The 18251-nt window shown below is 46.4% G+C and overlaps 1 protein-coding gene across 2 annotated transcripts in view; it reads right to left on the bottom strand.

The window, feature by feature from the left end:
- The window catches only part of AGPAT3 (1-acylglycerol-3-phosphate O-acyltransferase 3), a 99303-nt gene that overhangs the window by 59651 nt on the left and 21401 nt on the right, over positions 1-18251 (bottom strand). The window contains exon 2 of one of the 2 annotated variants that reach the window (XM_058523206.1): positions 11126-11186. The exons of the other annotated variant lie outside the window; for it this stretch is intronic. The gene's annotated coding sequence lies outside the window, so the exon portion shown is untranslated. The remainder of the gene's footprint in view (positions 1-11125; positions 11187-18251) is intronic. 2 annotated transcript variants of the gene reach the window in all.

Here is an 18251-nt window from a genome sequence, read left to right as displayed (position 1 = left end):
ACAAGGCCTCCGAGGAGCTCCTCTGAGTGTGGGTTGGAGTCCCACCAGAGTGAGATGAAATTGGTAACACTCGTAGCACAAGCAGGAGGTCTACCCTGGCCACCGTGCTGGTGTGTGCAGGTCCGCAGGAGCCACGGAGGCTGCCCCCGGCTTGGCCCCCAGCACGGCCCCCGGCGCTGCTGGACCCACTCCCACCTTCTCAAATGCACTGTGCTCTCCAAGGTCTCTGCTCCTCACGCCAGCATAAGCACTGGCAGCTGGTTTTCTGGGAATCACACTCTTCTGCAAGTGTCAGAGGGAAAGGGACAGACGCATGCTCACCAACCAGGGCCCGGCCAGCCATGCGCAGACTACCCCGGGACGCGAGTCAGGCCGACAAGGGACAGGCTCTCCACACATGGACCCGAGGGCTGCACTCCGCCCCCAGCGCCCTGCCCGCTGGTCACCCAAGCTGTGCCCACCCTCTCGCCTGATTCCACGGCAGCCTTCACTGCACAGAGGGCTCTGTCCTCGGATGGGAGCCCCTTGAGGACACTTTACAACTTCCCTAGCATAGCACCTACATATATTTTTTATTTAAAAAAAGTCAAACACAAAAAAGCCCTTCACTCCCTTTGCTGCGCTTGCTCAGCCCCCTGCACTGCGGTGGTGCTGTGTGGGCCCTCGAATTGGGGAAACCAGCACCGCGCTGACTGTCCTTCCTGGAAATCGTGCCGCACATCTCCACCAGCTCCACCCGCTGGGCTCCCGCCTGGAACTGTACCTTCGCCTGCTCCCCCTTCTTCCTCTGCAGCCCCTGTCATCTCCCCCACCAAGACGTGCGCGTCTGCCTGCCCGCCCACCCTCTTCTAGCCTCTCTCGTCCTCTCAGGAGCTGCACATGATGCTCTCCTTCACAGGGCCATCTCCTCAGCACCAATGTGTGTCAGTGCCTCCCAGCTGGAAAACAACACGGAACCAACACAGAACCCTCCCCAGAGGTCACGTCCCGTCCGCTGCACTCTGAGTTTGTGTCCTGCCCTGGTCCCAGCTCCACGCTGCGCCAGGAGGTCTGACCGAGGCACACTCGCTGCGGCCAGAGGGCTCCTCACCGCAGACAGCCCCCCACCTTCCCCACAGCCAGGGGCACCACCACGAGCCCGCTGCCGGGCCCCGTGCAGGCTCCTCTCGTACATACGCATGTGCACTGCACACCACATGCACCCCACATGCACCCCACAGTCACACGTACACCACACACAGGCACACACGCACACACACTCAACCCCCAGGCATGCCTGGCTGTACTCCACCTGCTGCTGTCACCCAGCCCCATTGCCCTCTCCTGACTTCCTCTCTTGTCCCCTGCAACCCACGGCGAAGCCAGGGCTCCCTCTGTCCGGTGAAGATCATGCCAGTGCCCTGCGTCTACCCGGTGGCTCCCACTGAACCAAGAACAAGAGCCATCCCGTGGTGTCCACAAAGCCCGCCCAGAGCCCTGGCCTGCTCAGGCCTGCGGTCTGCACTCTCCCGGCTTCCCACCAGCCTCACAGCATCCTTCCTTCCTCCCTCCCTCCCTTGCCAAGCTCCCTCCTGCTGGGGGGCGTTTGCTCCCTGCCACCTCCTGGGAGGGGTGGCCCCTCCTCCACCCGCGCCATCCAGACCCCCAGGTAGATTCCTTCTCAGCACCGGTTACCTGGCGTTTCACGTGTGTCTGTTTCTTTGTTTATTACTGCTGTCTCGCCTCCCCAGCTGCCCACTGGGATGTGGCCCTCAGGGCTGAGAAGGGCGCTATAAATCTGGGAAGAACAGACGGACCGGGAGTGGGACTTCACACACGGTTAATGTTTATCTGTGTCACCTCCCCCACGAGCCCCTGCCCTCCACGGGCACTGAGGTCCACAAGTCATTCATCTCTGCCCCTAACACTGAGGGGGGTGCCTGGCACGTGGTTGGCCCTTGACTAAAGTCAGTAGATAATTAAATAACATCTATGCCACCTGACAGCAGTGAAGGTTGGTGGTGCATGCTCCCCTCTGCCAGGTTGCCTGACCTCCTGTGGGGGCCCTTCCCGTAGGGGCCTTGGCGAGTCCACGTAATGACAACCCAGGCCCTCTCCTCCCCGACAAACCACGTTGGACACCAAAGCTCCAAACCCACAGGTGAACGGGGACTTCCAGCAGCCATAGAAATCCCAGACCAAAGTCTGCCTTCACTTCAAAGCTATTTGGGTTTTCAAAGTGTTCAATGGCTTCTCTACAGGCAGCTTGACTTCTGAAAGAGACAACACACATTGCTGGTTATGGTATTTTTCTAGCATGTATGACATTAAGTGCCACAGGAAAAGCACCCCAGCTCCCCACGGAACGTCTCACCTCCCCACGCGGCCTCCCAGGACCAACAACCAAAACCTCCCTCCTGACCTCGCTTTCCTCTCGCACACCTGGACCATGGGATTAAGGGTTTTAACTTCCAAAAAGGGAAATCTTTTTCATTAGATATAATTTACCCCAAATAAAGAAGCCTACCTTCTCACAACAATCAATCAAGTATTTGTTAAACCTGCACAAAAACAGCACCGATATAAGAGAAATCAGTGAAAAGATATCCCGACACTTGTGCCTGCTGCCCATCTCCGGCAATCTCCCTGCCCTCAGAGAATGTTCTCCACCACACTCGCCCCACATGGACCGGGGCGGGCACGCCCAAGCCCCCCAACACCAACCCGCCCACCCCGAGACTCCAGAGGTCAGCATCTCGGTGAGAAGTGGTGAGTGCGATCCTGGAAAACCAGCCCAGCCGCAGCAGCGGGGAGCTCACTACAGATGAATGGAGGACAGCAGTCAGCCCCTCGTTCGTTACCAACAAAAACGACTCGTCAGAGGCACCGAATAACTGAACCATCCAGAAGTTGTTCATTATTGATCAAGTCCAAAGTCTCTTCAAGTTCTTAGCATCACCTGAGCTGGGACCAGACCGGCAGCTCTCTCTCCTCTCAGCTCTGAGGCCCACACCATCTAGGAAACTGCTTACACACACACACACGAGGAACGAGAGTGGTCACAGCACCACTGCCAGCCAGTGGGCCTTTGGCCAGTCCAGGAAGCTGCCAGGGGCAAATTAGCAAATAGAATCTAACAGCACATTAAAAAGACAATATATCATGACCAAGTGGGGTTTGTTCCAGGAAGGCAAGGATGGTTTGATAGTAGGAAATCTATTAATAAAATTCATTGTATTTCATTAATAAGAATGCTGGGCAGATAATTTAACAAAATCCAACCTCATTTCCTGATAAAAACACTCAATAAAGTAGGAGCAATTTCAAATATTATCTATACTCATTCTATGCTTCCCACTAAGGTGACACATTCACTATACAGTTCCCTGTCGGGTGATAATGTCTCAGCCCCAAAGTCAGCATTTACTCAATGGAGAAATGCTAGAGGGATCCAGCCAACATCAGGAACAATACAAAATGCCCATCACTGAACAGGCCAATCACACTCATGAATACAGATGGAATACTCACAATACATATCAGCACACTGATTCCAGCCATGTAGTTACAAAAACAAAAAAACCCCATGACCAAATTTGGTTCATACCAGGACCCAGGAATGGTTTACCATAGAAAGTCAGTTAGTCTAATGATTGACAATAACAGATAAAAGAAGAAAAACATGATTATTTCATTAGATTCAGGAAAAGCAGATGATGAGGTTCAACACCACTCGTAGCTGTTTAAGGACATCCACCACGGAGGCTTCAAGTCCTCAGAGAACTTAGTGCAGCCACTGTGATAAGATAAGCAAAAAAAATACGAGAAATAAGGATTGGAAAGAAGAAAACAAGCTTTCCCCATTCGTAGATGATATGATTGTCTACACAGAAAACCCGAGAAGTTCTTGAGGCAAGTTATTGGAAACACCGAGAGTCAGCGAAGTTGTTGGTGGAATATCAACAACATTACACCCACAGCATCACCTTCCTTCCTCTCCAGGTCTGCCCGCAGCCAGCACACTTCCTTGACAGAGGTTCACAGTCACTTTGGAGGGACAAGGAAGAAAGCAAAGCGGCGCCAGAAATGAGACGGGGCCACCTATGCGTGACATTCACTTGCGGGCCAGGCCTGCTGGGACTTGCGCCTCCTCTTCAGCCTCCGGAGCTGGACCACGTGAGCTTGACCGCCCCTCCCGGCTCGGTCCTGGTGTTTCTATGGACATGCCTCCCGATTTCAATCCACACGGAAGCAATGGGAGAAAACTTCAGGGAATGCCAAGAGCCCAGTCCGAGGGGGCAGCTAAGATAACTCACGGGCTACAGAAGCTGCTTCTGCCAGAGGCTCATCCCCATTAGTCCCTCTGCTCCAACCAGACCCTCCGCATAAAGCCACGCCAACGCGGCAGACGTCTGGTGCACTCAAGAGCCACACTTCAGTGTTTAGTTCCATTCACTAGGAGATAAGGAGTCGCCAGGCAGATGGTGTCTGTGAGAAAAGACATAGCGCCCTGACACGGTGGCCTCGTGGCCAGGCAGAGTCCAACAGAGGCCACAGCCCCATTTCTGTCTCTGCTGCAGCTGCACTTTAGATGCTCAAAGGACAGCAGCTTTGCTCACGAATGCTGCTGACTCAGTCAATAAATGCATGTAAACGTGCCTGCACACGTTTTACATGTGTTCCAACGAGAGGAACACAGTACGGAAAGTTCCAGAAAACCGACGCCCCTCAGTAGAAAAGGAATCTGGCCCAGGCGACCGTCCATGTAGAGCCTCCCCATCATCCCTGCCAACTTAGGAACAGCACGAGACAGAAATGGAGAGCCGGCTCCACACCAGCAGGAAGCAAAGTCCACCTTCCAGCGGGTCAGGCATCTGAGCCAGGCGGTGGTTACCCAGACATCGCACAGCCGCGAGGGCCAGCATCCACCCCCTTCACAGACACTGTCACCACTGCATTCGCCTGACCCTCGTTGGCCCCTCAAAACAAGAACTCAAAACATGAGCTGCCAGTTCCACAATGCTTTCTGAGCCATACATGCTCCCAAGTCTTAAAAGCATACTCTGGTTCTCATAAACTGAAGGCAGGGTGACCACACTCTGAAACTACTCCACAGACGTTTCTTATAACACGCGTGTGTATGTGTGTGTGCACATATGTATGTCCACATGTGCTCTTTAGAATATGCACATAAAGGAGTCTTGTTAAATGAGACAGATCTCTATGGACTAAAAGACTTCCAAAACAAGTTAAAATCAAGTTGCACAGATGTATGTTATAACATATAAATAAATTTTTAGAAACTCTGCATATGTATGTATGTTCTTTTTTTTTTTTTTTGTGAGGAAGATCAGCCCTGAGCTAACATCCATGCCAATCCTCCTCTTTTTTTTGCTGAGGAAGACTGGCCCTGGGCTAACATCTGTGCCCATCTTCCTCCACTTTATATGGGACGCCACCACAGCGTGGCCTGACAAGCGGTGCATGCCCAGGATCCAAACCCGGGCTGCCAGCAGCGGAGCATGCGCACTTAACCACTACGCCATGGGGCCGGCCCTGTATGTACGTTCTTATGTGTATTTTTACAAGTTCTGGAAGGATAAACCATTTTGTTTGGAAAAAGAGTGGGATTTAGGATGGAGTAAAAAATGAAATTTTGATTATTTATTAGATTTAGCTCAGTGTTTAATTTTTAGAAGCATGTATCACTTTTATAATTAAAATTTAAATATTAAGAAAAAAGTTACCTTGCTTGCTTATTAAGCTCCAACCTTTATATCTACAGTGGTTACAACAGTCTAATCAACTATCTTGAACACTGATAAGCTTTGTTTTTTAAGGAAGAAAGCTTACCTTGCAGGATATATGCCTTCTCTAGACACAACTTGGCCAGTCAAAGCCTGAGCCCTTTGCTGGGCCCCTCATGTTACCTTCAGAGGGCAAAGAGAATTCCCATCACACAGCCACAGTGTGGGGATCCACGGTGGAGCCAGCTGCACCCGGCCCTCCACCCGCCTGCTCTATCAGGGAGCAACCCTTCCCTCGGCCCACCCTCCTCCCTGCTGTTAAGGTGCCTCCGGCGTTAGGGCCTGGGACGGAGGTTCGAGGACACGTGGGCCACGGCAAGTATGAGTGGTCTGTGGCGGCCTCGGCTCTCCTTTGGGGCACACATCACACCCTGCAGCAGGGGTGCAAGACCAGCCCAGCCTCCGTCTCGGTCGTGATGAAACAACCGTTCCACAGAAAGAGGCTGGGGGCACAAACCCTCTATACCTTAAGTCCTTGGGGGTCCCCTCGTTCTAGAACTCATGAAACAGTAGGATCCCAGCAATAGGGGAGGCTGCCTGTTTCAACCATGAAAGACCAAAACATCACAGACCAGCCTCATCTTCCTCAGAGAGTGTTCTGGGTCTCCCAAAGCTCCCAACCCGGCCACCCTGGGAGCAGAAATGGGCAGGCACCCGGGACTCGCTCTTGACGCTCACACTCCCCGTAGGAGACCCGGCCCCACACGGGGTTATTTTCAGGTAGACTCTGCAGGACAGCCGACCAACCTCTCAGGGGCCAAGAGGGGTCCCTTGCTCCCGGCCCCCATCACTCCCTCCTGCTGCAAAGAGCAACGTCCCCAGCCAGCCTGGAAGCGCTGGGAAGCGGGGCTCTGGAAGAACGACGGGCAGAGGGAGGAGAGAGGAGCCCGGGAAAGAAGCATGTTGGAAAGGCACATTTCCAATGCCAGTACCTAAGACAGACTAAGGAAAGGCTGAAAGTCATCTTAAAATTTGTAAGAAAAAGTAGTGGAAAACTAGTTTGAGCTAAAATTGCAATAAGAGAGCAATTTTAGAGCAATAAAGAGCTGATCTGTTCTACGGGTCATCAGTGAAGGAGTCACAAAGCAAAGTAACAAACATTCTGCCCCCAGGGCCACACGGAGCGGATTTGTCAGGTACATTCAGAGCCCAGAGCCCTCGTGAACCCCCAAGAATGAGCTCCAGTTAGCTGAGGGCCTGCCGCTCACTGGGCTTTTCCTATCAGCCTCTCACTTCTGTAGGGCTGGTGCTGGACGAGACGACCAGCACAGGTGTCTACCAGGGTACCAGGATCTGGCAGGGACACGATGGACATACCCCGCCCTCAGGGCATGGCAGGGGGCCCTGAACCCCAGAGGGGCCCCATGCGGGTGAGCACAGGCAAGTCACTTATCCTGAGCCTGTGTCTGCAAATAATATTTGCTCCACATGGACGGGAAGAGAATTGAATGAGGGATTTTTAAAGTGCTCAGCCTGGAGCCAACACGCACAATAATAATAAAGAGAGTTTTCCATGGTGACTGGACCAAGTCACAGCCCCATGATGCCTGAGTGCCCACTGCTCTACCCCCTCAGCAACTTGGGCACTGTCTTTGTCATTTGAGCCATTCTGGTGTTGGATAGATGCCACATTTGTGGTTTTTATTTTTCCTTTCTCTGATGACTAATTACATTGTGCACCTTTTCAGATGTTTATTAGACATTTAGACATTATCTTTTGAGAGGTGCTGGTTCAAGTCATAAATGAATTATTTGCTTCAAATTTCAAAATTGATGGTTACTAGCGGGGGGGGGGGGCGCTGTTTTGCTATACCTTCCCTCACTCCTACAAGCGGTAAATTGTGGTCAATTAATCCACGACAAAGGAGGCAAGAATACACAATGGGAAAAAGACAGTCTCTTCAACAAATGGTGTTGGGAAAACTGGACAGCCACATGCAAAAGAATGTCACTGGACCACTTCCTTACACCCCGCACAAAAATAAACTCAAAATGGATTAAGGACTTAAATGTAAGACCTGAAACCATAAAACTCCCAGAAGGAAACACAGGCAGTAAACTCTTTGACATCAGACTTAGCAATATTTTTTTGGATCTGTCTCCTCAGGCAAGGGCAACAAAAGCAAAAATAAACAGGTGGGACTACGTCAAACTAAAAAGCGTCTGCACAGCAAAGGAAACCAGCAACAAAACAAAAAGGCAACCTACTGAATGGGAGAAAATATTTGCAAACATATATCCGATAAGGGGTTAATATCCAAAATATATAAAGAACTCATACAACTCAATAGCAAAAAAACAAACAATCCAATTAAAAAATGGGCGGAGGACTTGAATAGACACTTTTCCAAAGAAGACATACAGATGGCCAACAGGCACATGAAAAGATGCTCAACATCACTAGTCATCAGGGAAACACAAATTAAAACCACAATGAGATGTCACCTCACACCTGTTAGAATGGCTATTACCAAAAAGACAAGAAATAACAAGTGTTGGTGAGGATGTGGAGAACAGGGAACCCCGTGCACTATTAGTGGGAATGTAAATTGGTGCGGCCACTATGGAAAACAGTATGCAGGGGCCTCAAAAAATTAAAAATAGAACTACCATATGATCCAGCAATTCCACTTCTGGGTATTTATACAAAGAAAACAAAAACATTAATTCAAAAAGATATATGTACCTCAATGTTTATTGCAACATTATTCACAATAGTCAAGATGTGGAAACAACCTAAGTGTCCATCAATGGATGAATGGATAACGAAGATGTGGTATATGTATACAGTGGAATATTACTCAGTCATAAGAAAGAATGAAATCTGGCCATTTGTGACAACCCACATGGACGTAGAGGGTATTATGCTAAGTTAAATAAGTCAGACAGAGAAAGACAAATACTATATGATTGCACTTACATGAGAAATCTAAAAAACAAAATAAATGAACAAATAAAACAGAAACAGACTCAGATACAGAGAACAGACCAATGGTCACCAGAGGGGAGGGGGGTGGGGGGATGGGTGAAATAGGTGAAGGGGATTAAGAGGTGCAAACTTCCAGTCATAAAATAAATAAGTCACGGGGATGTAATGTACAACATAGAATGCAGTCAATAATATGGGAATAACTTTGTATGGTGACAGATCGTAACTAGACTTATCATGGTGATCATTCTGTGACGTATAAAAATATCAAATCATGATGTGCACCAGAAACTAATAGAATATTGTATGTCAATTATACTAGAACTTTAAAAAAAGTGGAAGTTGTATATGTACAACTGAAGTCATTTCGTTTTGTCAATGTTGAGTTAATCTTACGAGATGCTCTGTTATAAATCTAATCTGGGAATTTCCCACAGCTATCACCAGTCCTAAAAAGCACAATGTTTCCAACTTGCCATTCCTCCTCCCACTCTTTTTCCCAGCCCTCAATTGTTACAGAACTGTGAGGTTCCCATCCCCAGAAATGAGGGAGATGGTTTCCATCTCTAACCTCCCCCAACTGCATCTTTCTGGGAGAGGTCTGGCTGACCACTAGTGACCCTCAGCTCCCCTCCCCTGGAAACAAACCATCGTGCCTGCTGTGCACAGTGCACAGGGCTCCCAGATCAAAGCCCCTGGTGCCACCCCCAGCCCTGGGCGGCCATTGCAGCCTGCACCCCGGGGGGCTCCAGCACCCGGGGGAGGATCCTTTGGACTATCAACTGCCAGATGATAATCAAAAGGAAAGGAATCTATCGAGATTCAACTTGAGGATACAATGTCGTGTGATTTTCTTTTGCACAGAACAGGAGCCTGCAACAATTTAACAGTTGAAACCATAAGCTGTGTATTATTAACTCAATTACAGCAAAAAAGGCAAAGAAACTTGTTGATTCAGAATGTTGGAGAAGAGATGCTCAGAGTGCTAGTTAGCTGAGAGCTGCCGTGTGTATCATATTTATGTTACCAAGTTATCAAACAAGCACTCATAATAAAAGACTTAATTCTAAAGAGACATTAAACACAGCAATTTTAATTTGAAAACTAAGGAGGTACTGCTGTGCTCGATTCACATATTTAAGCAACATTATTTTAAACAAGTCATGACTATAAATATAAAAAGTATAAGATTAGCATCAGGTTGCATCAATCCTACTCATATCCCAAAAGTTTGTTTCACAACTAGTAGCTCTCAGCACCCTATTTGCTGTAATCATTACACAGGAGGTTAAGTTGCCTGCCTACCGAGGACTAGGGACTGTGAGTTAAACTTGAAAACTTCCAAATGTAACGCTGGGACTAGCTCTCTGCAGAAAGCACCTTTTTATTTTTATTGTTTTGAGATAACTGGTTTATAACATTGTATAAATTTCAGGTGTATCAACAGAACTTGAAATATAATGAAGTACACCAGGAAGCACTTTAAAAGACAGATGTCTCCCGAGTCCAAAGACGAAGTGTCAGGAAGAGGCATCTGCTCAAGGCTTAAGTAATATAAAAGGAACCTGTCGCTCCACCCCCTAACAGTAGCAGATCCCAAGAATGAGTGTGGGCGCAGAAGGGAGGTGGTCGGCATGGACCTGAAAGGAGGGTCCTGGACCATGTACGGTTGGGACAAGGGAGGGCAGGGGAGAGGCCCTGGGTCACCAGAGGCCACTCTGTGGACCATGCTCTGTCCTCAGGCTGGGACGAACTAGGACCCCCCATTTGTGCTCTCTGCCAAAGCTCCTGGTTATCACTGGGCCTCAGGTGGCTCCCTACAGGAGCAGACTGCCCCATGGCACCAGGGATCTCCCGCTCCCAGCAAACGTACACACTGACCACAAGGTCACTGGGCCACCCCTGGGCATCTGAACCGGACAGCTATGTCTGTCTCAAGGAGACACATGGACCTCTGGGTCTGCCAACAAAGACCAGGTCCAGCTCTGCCACGGTGACACCCCGTGAGCCCCCGCAGACGCCCTCGGACCCAGCAGCTCTGTCGCCTGGACCCTCTGCTCATCCCTCCAGGACAGAACAGAAGAGGAAACCGCATTGGATTTTGGACAAACGGGAACTGATTATAATAAATATCCTTTGGCTGTAAGAAAACTTTAAAGTATACAAGCCCTTTAAGAAAATTAATCAACAATGCATTAAGGCCTGACTGTGCTCCACACGGTCCCTTCAACTTCATTGAAGCTGGATCAAGGCAGATGGACTTCTGCATCTGCCAGCAAGAGCCAGCGGCAGATCACTGAGGTGGGACCTGCTCCAGGGCACAGAAATACACACACACATACACACACACACACACACACACACACACACACGCCACTCAAGCATCGGGCGCCTCCTTCTCCTAACTTACCAAGGCACAGGGTCAGCAGAGCGGGGGAGCAAGTGTCCTTAGAGGTTTCCAACCGGAAGGCCTGGAGGTGGAAGACACAAACACAGATGACGCAGGCAGGACTAGAACGACAGTGACTGGAGTACGGGCATTAGAAGGACCCACGTCGGGGAAACTGACAACTACGAATGCACTTTATTCCCGATGAACTGAGTCTTCTACTAACTTAAGCAAACACCAGGGACACAGCCTATGTGGGGCCTTTTCGAGCGCTGTTACTTCCCATTGTCTGATAAAGAGGCCCAACAGATGGCCCATAGCTGAACGAACTGAAGACATCCAGAGGTCACACCCAGAAAAGACTGCAAAGCAATTTCAGACTCCCCGCAGGCTGTTGGAACAGCTCAAGGTTGCGGGGCCCCTGCCACGTGGAGCAGAAGGGCCTCCAGGCCTCTCGGCACCTGAATGCTGACACTCTGCATTTCCGGGCACAACTGTGCCCGACCTCATTTGCACTCTGGCTCCCTCCCAAACCGTGTAAACCCTGCATGGGGCTCCTTCCAGGCCGCCCAGCCCCTCTCCAGTACAGCTGCAGCCTGAGACCAACAATGCAAAACCCTAGGCTGACTGACTAATTTTGGTCCTTGTTTTTGTTTGTTTTAAATTGTGGTAAAATATACATAAAGTTCACCATTTGAGCTATTTTTAAGCGCACAGTTCAGTAGCATTAAGCACATTCACTTTGTTTCACAAGCATTACCACCGTCCATCTCCAGAATTTTTCGTCTTCCCAAACTGAAACTCTGACCCCATGAAACACTAACTCCCCACCTCCCTCCCCCAGCCTTCTACTTTCTGTCTCTATGAGTTTGACTACATTAGGGACCCATGTAAGTGGAATCACACAGTATTTGTCCTTTTGTGACTGGCTTATTTCACTCAGCTCATCCGTGTAGCAGGTGTGAGAATTTTATTTGTTTTTAAGGCTAAGTAATATTCCATTATATGTATATACCACATTTTTTCTTCTATAAATCTTATAGTTTTAGCTGTCACATGTAGGTCTGTGATCCATTTTGAGTTAATTTTGTAATACAGGATGAAGTAGGGTGAAGGTTCATTGTTTTTGCACATGGGTGTCCAACGGTCCTGGCACCACTGGTTGAAAGTACTATCGCTTCCCCATTGAATTCCGTTGGCGCTTCTGTTGGAAACCAACTGACTATAAACGTGCAGGTGTGTTTCTGGAACCTACTCCCTTCCACTGACCTTTCACGGTGTCTAGTTACTGCAGCAAGAGGGAAAGTCTTAAATCCAGCTAGTCTTTTGTTTGTCTCTTCAAAACTATTCTGGCTACTCTAGGTCCTGAGATTTCCATGTAAATTTTAGAATACGCTTGTAAATTTCTACAAAAAACCTTGCCAGGATTTTGGTTGCGATCGCATTGAATCTATATGTCCATTTTGGTAGAACTGACACTTTAATAACATTAGGTCTTCTGGTCCATTAACACAGCATAGCTCCCTCTTTATGTAGGTCTTCTGTAATTTCTTTTGGCATATTTTTTGGTTATATTTATCCCTAAGAATTTCATATTTTGAATGCTATTGTAAATGGTGTTTTATTACAGTTTTTATTTATTTTATTTTATTTTTTTCATGAGGAAGATTCCCTCTGAGTTAACATCTGTTGCCAATCTTCCTCTTTTTTTTGCTTGAGGAAGATTCACCCTGAGCTAACATCTGTGCCAGTCTTCCTCTATTTTCTATGTGGGATGCTGCCACAGCATGGCTTTATGAGCTGTGTGTAGGTCTGTGCCTGGGATCTGAACCTGAGAACCCAGGCCGCTGAAGTGGAGTGCGCAAACTTAATCACTACGCCATGGGGCCGGGCCCCTACAGTTTTTAATTGTTCAGTGCTAGTATATAGAAATAAAATTAATTTTATTATATGTCCCTTGTATCCTGTAAATTCACTAAACTCACCTGTTAGTGTTAGTAGCTTTTTTTTTGTAGATTTCTTAGGATTTTCCACATGGACTGTGATGCCCTGTGTGAATAAAGACAATTGTACTTCTTCTTCTCCATTCTGTATATCTTTTATCTCTTTTTCTTCCTTACTTTTCTCATACAATGTTGAATAAAAATGATGAGAGCAGACAAGCCAGTCTGAGAAGGAAAGCTTTCAGTCTTTCACCATTGAGGATGATGTGATTTCATAGATGTCCTTTATTAGATTAAGGAAGTCAACTTCTATTCTAGTTTGCTGAGAGTTTTTTTTACCATGAATGAGTATTAAATTTTTTCAAATGCTCTTTTTTTTTTTTTTCGCACCACTGGGACAGGCATATGGTTATTCCTTTTTTTGTCTGTTAATATAGTGAATTATAGTGATTGATTTTGAATTTTAAACCAACCTTGCATTCCTGGTATAAATCTCACTTGGCTATAAGGCAGTATCCTTTTCACACATTGCTGGATTTGATTTGCTAAAATTTTCTAATTCATGAAGGACTTTTCTCATGAGGGATATTGGTCCACAGCCTTTGTCTGGTTTTGGTATCAGGATAATGCTGGCCTCATAAAATGAGTTGAGAAATGTTCCTTCATTTTCTAATTCCTGGAGGATTTTGTGTAGAATTAGTATTATTTCTTCCTTTTTTTTTTTAAATAATTTTATTTATTTATTTATTTTTCCCCCCAAAGCCCCAGTAGATAGTTGTATGTCATAGCTGCACATCCTTCTAGTTGCTGTATGTGGGACGTGGCCTCAGCGTGGCGGGAGAAGCGGTGCGTCGGTGCGCGCCCGGGGTCCGAACCCGGGCTGCCAGCAGCGGAGTGTGCACACTTAACCGCTAAGCCACGGGGCCGGCCCAGTATTATTTCTTCCTTAAATGTTTGATAGACTTCACCAATGAAGTCATCTGGGCCATGAGTTTTCTTCATTGGAAGGTTTTTATACACAAATTCAATTTTTTGATAGATACAGGGTTATCTATTTTGATTTATTGTTTTAGTGATTTGTATCTTTCCAGGGATTTGTCCATTTCATCTATGTTGCAAAATTCCCTGGCATAAAGTTTTCCATAATACTCCTTTACCATCATTTTAAGATTTGTAGGATGTGTAGTGATTTCTCCTTTCTCATGTCTGACTTTGGTAGTTTTTCTTCTCTCTTTTTTTTCTGATCAGTCTAACTAGAGGTTTATCAATTTTAATGATCCTTTCAAAGAACCAAAGTTTGGTTTCATAGATTTTTTCCTCTTGTTTGTTTTTTATTTCATTGATCTCTGTTCTTTGTTATTTTTTTCCTTTGTTTATTTTTTCTGAAGTTCAAAGCTTAAATCATTGATTTGAGAATGGTTTTATGTTCTAATATCATCATTTAATGCTATAAACTTCTCTCTAAGCACTGTTTTACCTGCATTCCACACATTCTGATACATTAGATTTCAACTTTCTCTCAGTTCAAAATGTTGTCTATTTTATTTCTTCCTTGACCCATGGGCTATTTATAAGCGTGTTTCTTTAGTTTTCAAATATTGGGGGATTTTTCCAGATATCTTTCAATTACTGATATCTAGTTTAATTTTTTGTTGGTCAGAGAAAATACTTTGTGTGGTTTCAGTCCTTTTTCATTTATTGAGATTTGTTCTATGGCTCAACCTTGGGGCCTGCTCCATGTGCACTTGCAGAGAAAGTGTGTCCCACAGTAGTTGGATGGGGTGTTCTATAAACACCAACTAGTAATGCTCAAGTCTTCTATATCTTGACTGATTTTCTGTCTACTTGTTCTGTTAATTATTGAAAGAGGAATGTTGAAATCTCCAGCTATAACTGTGGATTTGTCAATTTCTCCTTTTAGTTCTATCAGTTTTTGCTACGCATTATTTTGAAGGTCTGTTATTAAGTGCACACATTCAGTATGTCTTGTTCTCTCGAAGCACTGACTCCTTTTATCACTATAAAATATCACTTTTATTCCTGGAAATATTCCTTGTCCTGAAATCTAACTTGTCTGATATTAAAATACCCACTTTGGCTATCTTTTGGTCTATCATTTTCTAATCTTCTATTTTTAACCTATCTGTGTCTTTATATTTAACGTAGATAGCACTTTTATCTAATCTTTTTTATCTGATCTGACATTCTCTGACAAAATGCTTTTTATTTGGAGTTTTCAGGCCATGGACATTTGATGTGATTGTCAATATGGCTGGGTTTAAATCTGTCACCTTTCTATTTGTTCTATCTGGGTTTGTTTCTTTCATTTTTTTCCTTTCTTCTGTCTTCCCTGGATTCATGATTTTTTTTAATGATTCTATTTTATTTCAATTATTGGCTTATTAGCTGCACTTCTTTGTTGTTTTTTTTTAATGGTTGCCCTGGGGTTTACAATATATCTCTCTACTATAGCATGGTCTACCTTCCAAGATTATTATAATGAGTTTAATTTTATTTATTTATTTATTTATTCCCCCAAAGCCCCAGTAGATAGTTGTATGTCATAGTTGCACATCCTTCTAGTTGCTGTACGTGGGACGCGGCCTCAGCATGGCCGGAGAAGCAGTATATTGGTGCGCGCCCAGGATCCGATCCCGGGCCGCCAGCAGCGGAGCGCACGCACTTAACCACTAAGCCACTGGGCCAGCCCCTCCAAGACTATTATAATACCCCTCGTGTATTTTAAGAATTTGAAAACAGTTTCCATTTTCTCACTCCTAGACTTCGTGCTATATTGCTGTCATATGTCCTACTTCTCCTTATAAACGCTACAAAACATTATTCTTACTTTTAATTTAAACAGTAAATTATCTTTTAAAGGGCTTTTTAAAAATGAGGGGTCAAAAGTCTATTATATTTGCCTGCATTTTTGCTGCTCTTTATTCCTTCAGATCCGATTTTCCATCTGGTGTCATTTCCTCTTTATTTTCTAGAGTGCAAGTCTGCTGGTGGTAAATTCTTTCAGTCTTTGAATGTTTGAAAAAGTCTTTATTTTTCCTTCACTTTGGAGAGACATTCTGTTGGCTATGGAACTGCAGGTTGAAGATTTTTTTCTTTCGGTATTTTAAAGATGCTCCTCCATCGTCTTCTAGATTGCATAACTTCTGATGAGAAGTCTGCTGTAATTTCATCTTTGTTCCTCTGCACATCATAGGGTTTTGCCTCTGGCTGCTTTTAAGATCTGCTTCTGAGATTTCCAGCAATTCAGTTATGATGTACATTGGTGTGGTTTTCTTCTGCTTGGGATTTGTTGAGCTTCTTGGAAATAAGTTTTCATCAAATTTGGAAAAATTGTAGCCATTGTGTTTTCGAAATATTTCCCACCACACACACCTCTTTTCTGGATTCAATTTTGTATTTATTGTTCCTCTTGATATGGTCCCATAGATGCCATTTTCTCCTGTGTTTCATTTTAGGAAGTCTCTAGCACTCTGTCTTCCAGAACACTGATCTGATCCTGCGATGTCTGACCTGCTATGACCCCATCAGTGCACTGCCCTCTCTAGAACACCTATCTGGTCTTTCCATATCTTCCCTTTTCTCATCTTGTTCATGTTCCCTGTGTCACTGAACACATGCACATATTTATAACGCATGTTTCACATCCCTGTCTGCTCATTCTGTCATCTGGATAGACGTGGGTCCACTTGGATCTGTTTCTAATGACTGATTTTTCTCCTCTTCTGGGATTTATTTTCCCACTTATTTGATTGGCAAGTCATTTTGATTAGCTCCTGGGCATCGTGAACTTGAGGTGTTGGAGGCCGAGTTTTGTTGTTGTCCTTAAATAGTGTCAGGCTCTGTTCGGGGATGTCATTAGCTTACTTAGCATTAGTTTGGCCCTTTCAAGGCTTGTTTTAAGCTTTGTTCAGGTGAGTCCCGAGCAGGGTCACATCCAGGGTGTGGGCAATGACCTTTGAGGACTCCACCCAACACCCTCTGAATTGTGAGGTCTGGTTCCATCTTGCTGTTGAGAACACACATTGCGTTCCCAGACCTGGTGACCCGCAGGAACTGTTCTCCCTCCTCCTCTCCAGAGCCTCCCCCCTCAAGCTGGTGGCATCTGCACACACATGCACAGATCAACACCCAGCTGAGGACTAGAGGCCTCCTCAGCTCTCAGAGCTCTTCTCTAGGCAATCCTACCCTCTCCAGTACTTTCTCCACAAATTCTAGCCTTCGTGGAGCCCCTCAATGCCACACTCTGCCTCCACCGGCTCTTGGGCTCCTCTCCTTGTGCTCAGCTGGACCCTGCAGGCAATAAGCTGGGAGGGCAGGGGCCCCCTTCACTCCTGCCCTCTCTGGGGGATCCCCGCCCAGTGCTCCTGCTGAGCAGTGTCTAGAATGTAGAGCCTCACGTTCTTGTGTTTGGTTTTCCAGGTGCTGGAGGTGGGATGTGAAGTCAGGTCCCTGTCATCCCGTCATGACTAGAAGCAGATGTTGGACTCTTGCATTTTTAATCCAGTTTTTCACTAATCCACAATGGGCATCTCTAATGGATTGGACTGATGTAGGTTATCTGAGAAGCACTGACCTGCAAATCCAAAGCAGAACCTCAGTCTCCAGAAAATTCCTGACTACGGCACAGCTAACAGAAGCCATCCTTGAAGAGAACAAAAGCATTTACCTTCTTCTTCCACTTGCAGATCACTCACACTCAATGCAAGCCTTGCATGAAAAACACAGGTGCTAGTTTAGAAGGCCACCTCAGGGCTGTTCGCCTGCCCACGTTAATCCAGAACAGCGAGCCTGCAGTTAATTAGCCAGAAGACAAGGCAGCGCCGGAACAGTACACTAGGTGCTGACAACACCTTGAGACGCTCAAGGCCCTTCTTCTCAATAATTCTCTCCAATTTATTCAGTAAGGCCGAGATCACCACTGACGTTCAGTCACGGATAGCTCAGCACTTCACGTCACCTTTTCTCCCAAGCCTGACCTAGGGCTGGGGCAGAAGCTGCACAGAAGAGGTGACGCCTGAGAAGTCTTAAGAGATGCCCAGAGGCTCTCCAGGACCTGGAGCAGGTGGGGGCGGGATGCTGTTCCCTGCAGGGGCAGGTGAGTGCAAGGGCTACTGCACAGAACAGGATGGCATTCTCAGAACCACAGCGGAGTGTTGCTCATGAGGATGAGCACGCACTGCAGT

Source organism: Diceros bicornis, chromosome 27 (assembly GCF_020826845.1).
Source record: "Diceros bicornis minor isolate mBicDic1 chromosome 27, mDicBic1.mat.cur, whole genome shotgun sequence".
NCBI lineage: Eukaryota > Metazoa > Chordata > Mammalia > Perissodactyla > Rhinocerotidae > Diceros > Diceros bicornis.
The sequence above is the reverse complement of the archived record's forward strand: the minus strand, read 5'-3'. Positions and strand labels throughout refer to the sequence as shown.